Source organism: Mirounga angustirostris, unplaced genomic scaffold (assembly GCF_029215605.1).
Source record: "Mirounga angustirostris isolate CCGP_5_RB_7025 unplaced genomic scaffold, mMirAng1.0.hap1 SCAF_4, whole genome shotgun sequence".
In the NCBI taxonomy this organism is placed as follows: domain Eukaryota; kingdom Metazoa; phylum Chordata; class Mammalia; order Carnivora; family Phocidae; genus Mirounga; species Mirounga angustirostris.
In genome coordinates, this window is record NW_026991712.1 from 35,700,321 (window position 1) to 35,711,314 (window position 10,994).

Here is a 10,994-nt window from a genome sequence, read left to right on the forward strand (position 1 = left end):
CTTCCCACCACCGCCTCAGATGTCTATCCTCCCATAATAATCTCAATAGGAAAAGTAAGTCATTAACCAAGCTTCTTTCTTTCAGCATCTGCATGTCAATGGATTTGTCCTGCTTGGGTCTGTCTCCTGCTCGCCCTTCTTATTCTGATCACCGTTGCTGAGGGCTGGGGTACCAAGCCACCCCAGTGACCAGGAATCTTGATGGACAACACACCAGAAACACTTGGGATGAGACAGAGCAATTCCCTCAGAGGTCTAAGAGGACTGAGCAGGGAAAATCCATACATCTCATCTTATTACATAGAACTAGTCGCACTTCATCTTGGTTGATACAGTTAATTGTCAGCAAGTTTTGCTTCAGCCATTTTCCCTAATGGATAAGATCTGGGCTTGATGGGGTCTTTCCTTCAGGTCTCTGAGCCACTGCAAGTGACAGGTTATTGCTTCGCTGGGCTGATGCCTGGCTTGTGTCTTGGCTGCCTGTTCGGGATGGCAGGTTCTTCGTTCCCCGAACCGCTTATTCACCAACTCCTTGTCATGCCCACAGAGGCTGAGCTCATAGGTTACACTCTTGAACTCACTCCAGGATAATCTCACAATGCTGTGACCCGTGCGTACTGACTACGCAGAATTTTGATTCAAACTGAAATCCAAGTTTCCATTGCCTCCAACTTTTGACCTCTCATCTCCTTTACTTGCTTGTCTTCGGGTTGAGGAGCTCTTGTGGGAAGGCACGTGTTTTTGAGCTGACAGATGATTGGAAGGACACATGGGATCCTCACTTGTGCTTAATGCACTTGTTCTGAGTAGCTCTCACCAAATTCCCTTTTCTAAACTGGACATCACTGAGAACAAGAAAACACATTCCCAGCCTTCCAGAAAGTGGAGAATTTTTTAGTCAGTTGGGGCGAAGTGTATTTGAGGAGAGAAACCGCAGTAAATACCTGTGCATAATTAACGTAATTACCAACATAATCAAACAGCCGTGGCCAGCGCCTATCTGCAGCCCCAAGAGTTCCGGGGGCTTGTGGTTTATCTCCGAGGCCCTGCCCCTCACATTTTCTGAATTCGGCTCTCCTTCAGGTTTCAAAAGTTTCTGGTGACACACTGAGCTGTTCATTTCGATGGCTGTGTTTCCCAACCCGCTGAAGGCATTGCTACAACGGGACAGATGGAGGGACGATGGGGAAGTGGCTGGAAGGTGGATGTGGGGGAGGGGGCGGAGGGAGGGCCTCTGCCATTGTGTGTGCTGCCTCTGGGGGTCGTTCTTATAAAGGAAGGCTTGATTTCTTGGTTATTAAGTAGATCCCTCACTACGTATCAAGTAGCTGTGTATTACAAAACCATTCTCTTCCTGTTTTGTTCACGCTTTGCATAGTTTCAGATGAAGTGAAAGGGACCCCCCAACGGGGCTTTGCTCCACCACTAGATGGAGGAACACCTTCACCCGCAGCCCTGGAGGCAAGGGCCCAGGGAACAGGAAAAAGATCTGCGGCTCCCCTCCCGCCGGCCTCGCAGGTCCCTCCCACCTGCCTGCCACAGACACAGCCTCGGCCCGGCGGGGTCACACTCATCATGCGCTTTGCATTTTGAGATCTGATTCCGTCGTGAAGCCACAGCATCCTCTTTGGTGTTCTTTGAAAGTTCTGTGTTTTTCCAGCTGCACCACAGACCCTTGTGGGCCAGGGCAGCCTTGCACATAGCTTTCCAAAATTACCCAGGCCATCCACATTCTTTCCGCCCACAGTCTCCGCACTGACCCCTCCACCGTGTGTTAATGCAAATCCTTCCCCTCCAAACTGGCTTGTCTCACTTCCGCCTAGTACAAAGGTTGTGTGCGCCGCTCAGCCCACGAGTCGCCCTGGAAAGGGGTCACCGGGCACAGCCAGGATTAGTTCTCTCTATTCTTGAGTTTCGTATAAATAGAATCACACAGTATGTCCTTTTTGTGTGTGGCTTCTTTTGATCAACACATAGTCTGTGAGATTCAGCCATGTCAAGCCCTTCTTATTCCATTATATAAATAGACCACAATTTGTCAGTTCCCTTATTGATGGACATTTGGGTTATTTCCGGGTTTTGACTGATGAATAAGGCTGCTATGAACATTTTTGTCCAAGGCAATTTCTGGATGTAGGTACTTGTTTCTCTTGTATATATACCTAGGGGTAGGATTGCTGGTCCTTCTAAGTGGCTGCTTCGCTTTATTAGAAACTTCCAGCTCTCCAAAGAGGTGGTTTTAATATGCTTATTCCTCATAATGGAAGTGTTCATCGGTGAGTTCACCAGTGCTTCCTGAGCACCTACTATGTGCCAAGCACTGTTCTAGATGCTGGGATATAACAATGAGTAGACAGACAAGGTCCCTGTCATTGAGACTCATTCTGGGGGTTGTGCGGGGTGGGGGTGGGGGGGCGGGTAGAGTCAGGCAATATGACCGAAATAAAGAAGGTAACTTCAGGTGCTTGAAAAATAGGGTAACATGATGGAGGCCTAGGGAGTAAGAGCTGCTTCTGGGGCAGTATCCGGGAAAGTCTCTTTCAGGAGCTGAATCTCAGTCAACGTCTGAAAGATGGGGCGGTGTGGCCATGCAGAGCTTGGGGAAGAGTGCTAGAAGCAGAAGAAACAGCAAATACAACTGCCCTGGGACAGGAAAAAGTGTGGTGGGTTTGAAGGAGAGAGAGGAGGCCTATCAGGCCCCCATGCAGTTCATTCATTCATCCAACAAGTAAATATATATTAAGCTTCTGTTATGCTGCAGGCATTGTTCTAGGCCCTGGAAATGTAGCAAGTGACCAAAATGGATGAGCAACCTGCTGTCATAGAACCAAAAGGAAAGAGCAGGTAGGAGGGTCTGGAGGAGGAAGCAGGGGCCAGGTTAAGTAGGACTGGATAGATCATGGAAATGAGTCTAGATTTTTATCCTGCAGGAGTGGGAGGTCATGGACGGGTTGTAAGCAGAGACAGGAAAATGATCTAATTCACAGGGCTAGACTAAGGGAGATTCATTAGAAGGTCGTGGGATCCAGGCAGAGACTCTGGGCTGAAACTCCATCTGTGACCGTGGAAACCATGAAAATGACCAGAATTCAGGATATATTTTGGAGGTTGAGCCAATAGGACTTAATGTAAGATTGGTTACAGGGTGAGCAAAAAGACGAATACAATTTAGATTCTAGGTTCTTAGCCTGAGCAGCTGGGTAGATGGTGGTACCAGGCACTGAGACCAGGAGGACCGGGGGAAAAAGGAATTTGGTGAGAAAAAGCAAGAGTCCACTTTGCTAAATGTGGGATGCAAAAATTCAAGTGGAAATGCTCAAGAGGTAGGAGTTCAGGGGAAATCGCTAGCCTGAAGATCTAACTTTGAGAATCATCAGCACGTAGATGACGTTTAAAGGTCCAAGTCTGAATGGGAGCACCTAGGAGGAGTGTACAGGTCAAGAAGGGGACTGAGGAAAAGTCTTGGAATATACTGAGAATTTCAAGTTCCATTTTACCATGAGGAAACTGAGGCTCAGAGAAGCTAAGCAAATTGCCCAAGGTCACAAGGTATGCCAAAGCCGGTCTTATTTCAGACTCTGCATACTTACCCACGCCGCTTTAATACCTGAGGTTTCTCAGTTCTGCTACTTAGATGCCATGTGACCTAAAGGGAATTATTTAGCCTCTCGGTGCCTCTGTTACCTCATCTATATGGGAGGGACAACCATAATTATACATACCACAGAGGGCAATGTGAGTATCAGATAAATGAATATAACGAAAGTGCTTAGAACAACGGTTGGCACGTAGTGCTGTTAGCTTGCATCATTCCACGAGCCACAGGCTAAGCTCAGGCAGGCCTCAGAGGCGAGAGCGGGGGGTGGAAAAAGTTCCGAATCTGCGTGGTCGGGTGAGCGGGCTCCTGAGGACACTGCCAGGAAGGTGTCAGGCGGGGACTGAGGAGGGTAGGTCGGCCTCAGGCAGAACTCTTATACTTGTTCCGACAATAGGTCCCAGGGCGCAGATGAACTTGGGTCCTCTCCCTTGTGCAAGTGAGCTGTGTCACTTGGGGATCAGGTCAGTAACTAGGCGAGGGCAGGGCTGCAGGCAGAGGTCACAGTGACTCCTGAGTCCCCAAAATGTACAGAAGTATATGCCAGAGCCCTGCTTAAGGCCTTCTATTCTGCTCTTGGGGACATTTGCTCTTGCTAACCATGTTTGGTGCAATAAATCTATTTGATCTTTGTCCTCAGTTCCTGGCACAAAGATCTTAAAACTCTTGGAATTTCGTAAGTGACAGGAATATCTTTTGTCATTCATAGTGGGCCCCTTCAGAGTGTACCTGAGTTTATGCTAATGAGGTAACTTAGCTTGGGGCTGCTAGATTTCCTCAGGAGGGGGATGGTCACCAGCAAGGCCCAGGGATTAGAATGTTGGAACTTTCAGCCCCACCCACACCACCTCTGGGAAGGACGGGTGGGGTGTGGGCGACCGCAGATTAAACTCTCTACAAGCTCTTGAATAACAGGACTTGATGAGCTTTTGGTTGGTAAACACGTCCATGTGCCAGGAGGGTGGTGCACCCCAGTTCCATGGGGACAGAAGCTCCCATGCTCCGGACCTTTCCAGACCTCACGCTATAGACCTCTCAGCAGGCTGTTCATTTGTATCCTTTATAATAAACTGGTAAATGTACATAAATGTTTCTCTGAGTCCTGTGAGGCACTGGAGCAAATTAATCAAACCCGGAGAGGGCTTTGTGGGAACCCCCAGTTTATAGCCAGTGAGCAGCACAGGTGACAAGCTGGACTAGCAGGTGACATCTGAAGCGGGGGCAGTCTTGTGGGAGTGAGCCCTTCACCTGTGGGATCTGATGCTATCTCCGGGCAGAGCCAGAACTGAGCTGAGCTGTAGGCACCCACTCAGGGGCCGCTGAGAATCAGAGAATTGCTTGGTAGTGGGGGAAAACATGCATCAGAACCATGACTCAGGATTCCTCCAATTAGCACCTCGGCTCTAAAAGCTGAATCTGAAGGCAAGAGAAGAGAAAAATCGAATGACTGTTGAATGTATTCTATGCACGTGGGACAAACACCTGTGTTTTTGTGTGTGGGCACAGTGTCCCTTGCCCCCTACTCTTGGTAATGGCCACCCTCCCTTCCTTAGCGTTCCCATCCCAACACCCACCCAGTGTCATTTGTAGGTCCCACAGCCCTGTCCTCAGTGGTTGCCGGCTGTACAAACCAGAAAAGTGTCCCGTGGCTTTACAGATATTGGGAGGATAACCCTTCTTTTCTCAAGGGATGCTGAGCGGTGATGACGTAAGCATGGAACTGTCTGCCTACATACCTCCCTTTGCCCATCAGCCATTAGGAGAGAGCCAAACCCGGAGAGAGACAGAGAGCTCTTGCCTCTTTACGGAGCCCCTGGCTCAGTGATGGGAGTCAATATATTCCCTCTGTTTGCTTAAGCTAGTTGGGATTCCTCACAATCATAAAGGACTAACTCATTCATGTTATGTTTCACTAGTGCTAAGTTTCACAGCCTTGGTTGAGACTCTCCTGAAAGTAATTCAGTGTTGTCATTTAGTTTCACGAATGATGGACCTAGAAGTTTGAAAATTCCAGCCCAAGGTCTTAAGGCATTAAACAAACTGACTTGTGACTTAGAGCGTATGTGGTCTATTTTTAATTTATCACCTGCCCTGTAGACCTACCCTGAATTCTGAAGTCCTCGGGGGATCCCCATAAGAAAGGAGCCCTCAGCTCCTGTGGGCAGAGTGTTTGGAGACAAGAGGACACCAAACAGCTTAAGGACCTAAGACATCTCTAGACAAGGAGGCTGGGGCAAAGGAATCAGGTGACTCCGGATTGAAATCCTACTGGATGGAGTCAAAGCAACCCTTTGGACTTGGATTTCTACAATTCTGGCCCCAGTAAAAGGTCCAGCTGAATTATGGGTCCCTGAAAGATTTAGCAGATTTCCAGAATCTTATGGATTCCAGTCTTCCTGGAGAGAGTAGATCACTGGGTGGTATTTTTCATTTCATTCATACATGTATGTATGTTTGTGTGTGTGTGTGTGCGCTCATGTGTATGTGTGTATGCACACGCACACACACACTCACATACAGGCTCCAGCCTCACACATTTCTTCAGAAAGGAAGATTTAAAGAAATGGAAAAAAAAAAAAATCAGAATTCCTTAAAACCTCCAGGGGAATCATGTGGACTTGGCCCCCTTTCCTCCTGCAAGATTTTCATCTCAAAGCTCTAAATTCTTTTCACAGCTCCTGAGTAGGTGAAAGCCACTTGAGAACAAGTCTTGTATTATCTTGCTTTCCTTTGGGAAGCAAGGTGGGAAGAATGAGGAGTTGGAAGGTTGGGGGAGGGGGGAAGGTGTACATTTTTCCTGCACCTCCAATCTGGCAGGCCCAAGTTTTAAAAGCTCCAGAAAATGTAGCATTTGAAAACGTAGCCAGGAGAGAGTAGACCCAGGAGGCCCAGAACCAGAAGCAAATGTTGGGTTTTTGGTGTTATTCTTGTCTTTGCTAGGCCAATCACTCCTCCTCCTTGTTCTTGCTGCCTGGAGCCGAGTTTTTAAAGGGTAACTCTCTCTTTGCTGAAACGGAGCTTTTGTCTGCCTAGGGAATTCCTGAGCACAAAGGAGGGAATTGGGGAGGGAACTGGGGAGAGAGGTCTGGGTTCCTGCCTGGCTACCTCCCTGCCGGAGCAGGCTCAGATAGACCTTGTGCCACGTGGGTGAGTGGCCCTTTCTCCACCACTGTTTTGCTGGTGGCACAATCAGCCTCTTAGAAGATGCTAATGAGATTCTGGTAGAGAGCTACAAAATCATCTGTGGCAGATGGTAGAAGGTTAGGTTTTGATTTCTCTTGTTCCACTGTTGTTTTTCTCTAAAAATGTGCTAACCAATGTGCCGCTTTCTTGTGCTTGATTTTGACAAAGCCACAAATTAATTTTTTACTCCTTTTCATCCATCCTTCCCCTAATCATAAATATCTTTTTAGAAATGAAGGCAAATCATTATTCAGCTTCTTCCCTCTGCCCCTCTCCTGCAGTATTTTTTTTTTTTTTTACACAGAAGAAATCATTTGGATTCTCTTTGAACCTACAAAGAGAATGGACAGCAATGCTGTGAGTACCCGCTGGTAATGTGTAATTTCATTTTCTTATTGACTGGGGCAAGGTTAGGTTATCATGTTTTGGTTAATATACATGCCCTCTATGGACAGAAGAACCAAAAATATTGTAGGAGCCAACAAAGGGAATGCTACCATTTATTGAATACCTTTAACATTCCAGGCATCATGCTAAGCAATATATGGACAATATTTTAGCTAATCCTCACATTAATCCTATAAGTAGGCACTGTCCTTATCCCCATTTTACAGATGAGGAGACTGAGACTTGGAGAAAGAAACTTGTCCAACATGGGATGGCCAGGAAGTAGCAGAACTGGAATTCAAAGCCAGGGAGTTCCACTCCAAAGCCAACACTCTCAGATGGTACATTCCTCTGTTTTCCTTCATGAATGTCAGTTGCATCAGTGCTGGTGGTCTCTAGGACTCAGGGGCACTTTTCCTGATTCCAAACCCTTGTTTGGAGACCAGATATCAAAAGCTTTATTTATGGAGAGAGAATCTGATACTAGTTATAGAAGCATTGGCTTAGCCTCAAAGATGGAAAGCAGACCCACCATTTTGCACATGAAGAAATTAGGATCCAGAGAGTATGATGTTTCAGTTACCTACTGCTATGTGACAAACCACCCTAAAACTGAACAGCTTAAACCACAAAACTAGTTTATTGCCCCCAATTCTGTGGGCCAGGACTTTGGGCAGAGCTCAGCTGCGCTGTCTCAGGACTGTTCATGTGGGGTCAGCCAGGTCGACCAGATACCCTCGGGGCCTTGAGGCTGGTGGCTGGCTGTCGGCCCAGCAGGATAGCCTGGACTCTACATGGTGGCTCAGGCTCAGAGAACACTAGGCTTCAGCCCAGAACCAGAACAGCATCCCTTCTGTCTCTTTTCGTTGGTCAAAGCCAGTCCCAGTGCCTGCACAGATTCAAGGGGGAAGGGAATTAACTCTACCTCTTGATAACAAGAGCAGCACCTGCAAACAGGGATGGCCTGGGCATGGTTATCTTTACAGACAGCACCACACATGATGACTTATCACTGGCAGAGATCCAAGGGTTAGGCCAGTATCATAGAAAATCTCACCCTGGCAGCTTCCCCAGAAGGGAAAAGATTCCCTTTAGAATCTACATTCTATTTCGACTCAGCCTGAACAGGTAAATGTGGACAGTATGTTAGAGGGGATGGGGGTGGTGTCGCTCATCTAATCCTGTGGGGGATGATGTTCTGTGGGCCTGTGTGACCAGTTGGGGCCAGTGCCCACATCGTGCCTCTGATCTGGGCCAGCCTGCGCGTTCTCTTTGCCAAGAGAGAATCCCAGCCTAAGGAAAGGGGATTGGGGGTGTTTGCCCTACCAAGGCCACAGAAGTGATGTGTCCAAAGATGTTGTAGAAGCTGCCAAGATAATCGGGGAAGAGAAAACTACCTCCATCGGCCCAGAATGATCAGCCCAGTGTGCCTCTCACAAAAACAGATGGACAGCCTCACCAAGAAGAATTTAGTGAGAAAATAAAGGAGTTTCAGGCCTTAACTAGCAGGGCATCTGCACTCACTTTATAAAGCTCATCCACCCAATTGAGTAAGGAGAAAACATAAAATCAAGGTCCAATGTAGGAATATGTACCTGGGGAGGAAAAATAAAGTGAATTATGACCAGATGAAAAATAATTTCAAATTAATGACTATTAGAGCCAGAGGGAGCCTACGAGATCCAATTTAGCCCAAACCCCATTTTATGCATGAAACAATGGAGGCCCAGGTGAAAACAGAAGTGAGGTGCCTGCCCCAGCTCCCCACAGCTCAGTTATTCTTGCATTGGTAAGGAGCACTTAGCAAGCACTGATTAGGTGGCAGGCGTTTTGCTGGGTGATGGAAACTCCAAGTGGAGTGGGACACAACCCTTGCCTTCACAGAGCTGACTGTCTAGGGGAGGAGAAGGCCGTGGAAAGCAATGATCACAGCACAATGCAGGGAACACGGTGCTAGCAGTGCTCAGAGCGGTTTGTGAGCACCCCACTTCTAAGCTCCAGGTTCCTTGCATGCTTGAAGCCCATGGGCTCTGTGTAGAAGAAAGCTTGTTTTCAAAAATCCTGCCTACTGAGCTACCCATTGGAGCTACATCAGAGCCCTGTGCTTTAAAAGAAAGTGCAGTCTTTCAATGTCCTGTGAAGAGAATATCCTAAATGTGCCTTGCTCTCTCGGGCAGGTCCTAAGAGAGCATTCACACATCTCAGGACAAGGACAATGTCGCTGCATGGGGTCACCACCACCAGTCCCAAGGGAGGCAGGAGGCTTTCATCCAGAGCCTCTGACTTCCAACCCCTTTGCTGGGCTACCACAGGAGTATATTTGGGCTGGAGTCCACCACAAGCACGCACGGTGGGCCCTTTACCAAGTCATAAAGTTGGTTTAAAAAGGGTGTTTGATCTGCTGGGAACTCAAGAGGTTTGGGAGGGAATGGAAAGTCGCTGGTGGCTGCTGCCTTCCATGGCCTTCAGCTTCCCCGCCTTCTACCAGTGGTTCTCAAAGGTCGCTGCCCCTTAGAATCATCTAGGGAGCTTAAAAAACCCCTGTGTGATTTTTTTTCCTATGTGATGGAGAGAGGGGAGCACAGACCTGCGTGCGACTTTACTCTGCAAGCCTCAGTTTGCTCATCTGTCCAATGGGAAACATCACAATACCCAACCCCCTCAGAGGGCTTGCCATGTGTCAGCCACTGACCAGAGGGCTCTACAGGAGTGCCTTGCTTATTCTCATGACAATTCTTTGAGTTAGTGATTATAACTCCATTTTACAGATGAAGAAACGGAGGCTGAGAGCTTAAGTCACCATGCCTAAGGTCACATGACTAGCAACAGGCTACAGCCTTGGGCAGCCTCTGGGGAAAGCCTGCACACTTAACTCTGCTACACCATTTCTGAGGGTCAATGAGACAGAGAGGGGAAGCTCCCCAGGTATAGTCATCTTCTCTCCTGGCTCCATCCCCTTCCCGGTGTCTCTGTCTCCTGGGATCCTGACCCTTGGTGGCCCCTGCTCTCTGTGATTCTCTCCACCTGCTCCGGTCATTCTTCCTCCTACCCTCAGTGTTTCCAGCAGTTCTCCCAAGGACTCAGGCCTCCCAGGGACCCACTACCCCCTTCAGGGCTCCCATGTGGACCGTCAATGTACTCCATCCCTCTAGCCCAGCCCCCCTCCCTTCTGCTCCCCACCCATATCCCAGGACAGCTTGAGTTTTGGCTTCAGCCCAGCAGTCCTCCTGGGAGGGCAGAGAACAGGAAAGAGGGAGCCTGGAAAACTCCTTCCCTCTACTTGTCATTTCCTGGCTGATTCTGCCATGAGAGTCAATGGAGAGCTTAGCCATCGTCATAGAGCTGATCTTCGCTAAGAGTTCACTGAGTACCAGGGGCCTTCCAGACATCATCTCATGTCAAGCTTGCCAGAAACTTGCAAGGTAACTATCACACCCCCATTTCGCACATAAAGACCCGGGCTCCAACTTCACCAAGCTAGAGAGTGGCAGAGATGGGCTTCCAACCCCTGTCTGTCTCTATTACAACACAAGAGAAAGGTAAAGGGACAAGGAGCGTCTACAGAAGTGTCTTGCAGGCCCAGATGTACCCCCAGACCGGCGGCCTCGGCATCGCCAGGGAGCTTGTTAGAAATGCAGGCTCTCAGGCCCCGCCCCAGACCTACTGAATTGAAACCTGCATTTTAACAAGATCCCAGGTGATTTCAATGCCTATTAAAGTTTGAGAAGCCCGGGTCTGGGTCCGTGGTCCGCCGCCCGCAGCCCTGGCTGAGCACTGGAATCACCTGGGGAACTTTGCAAAACGCTGGGGTCCCACACTCGCGGTTCAG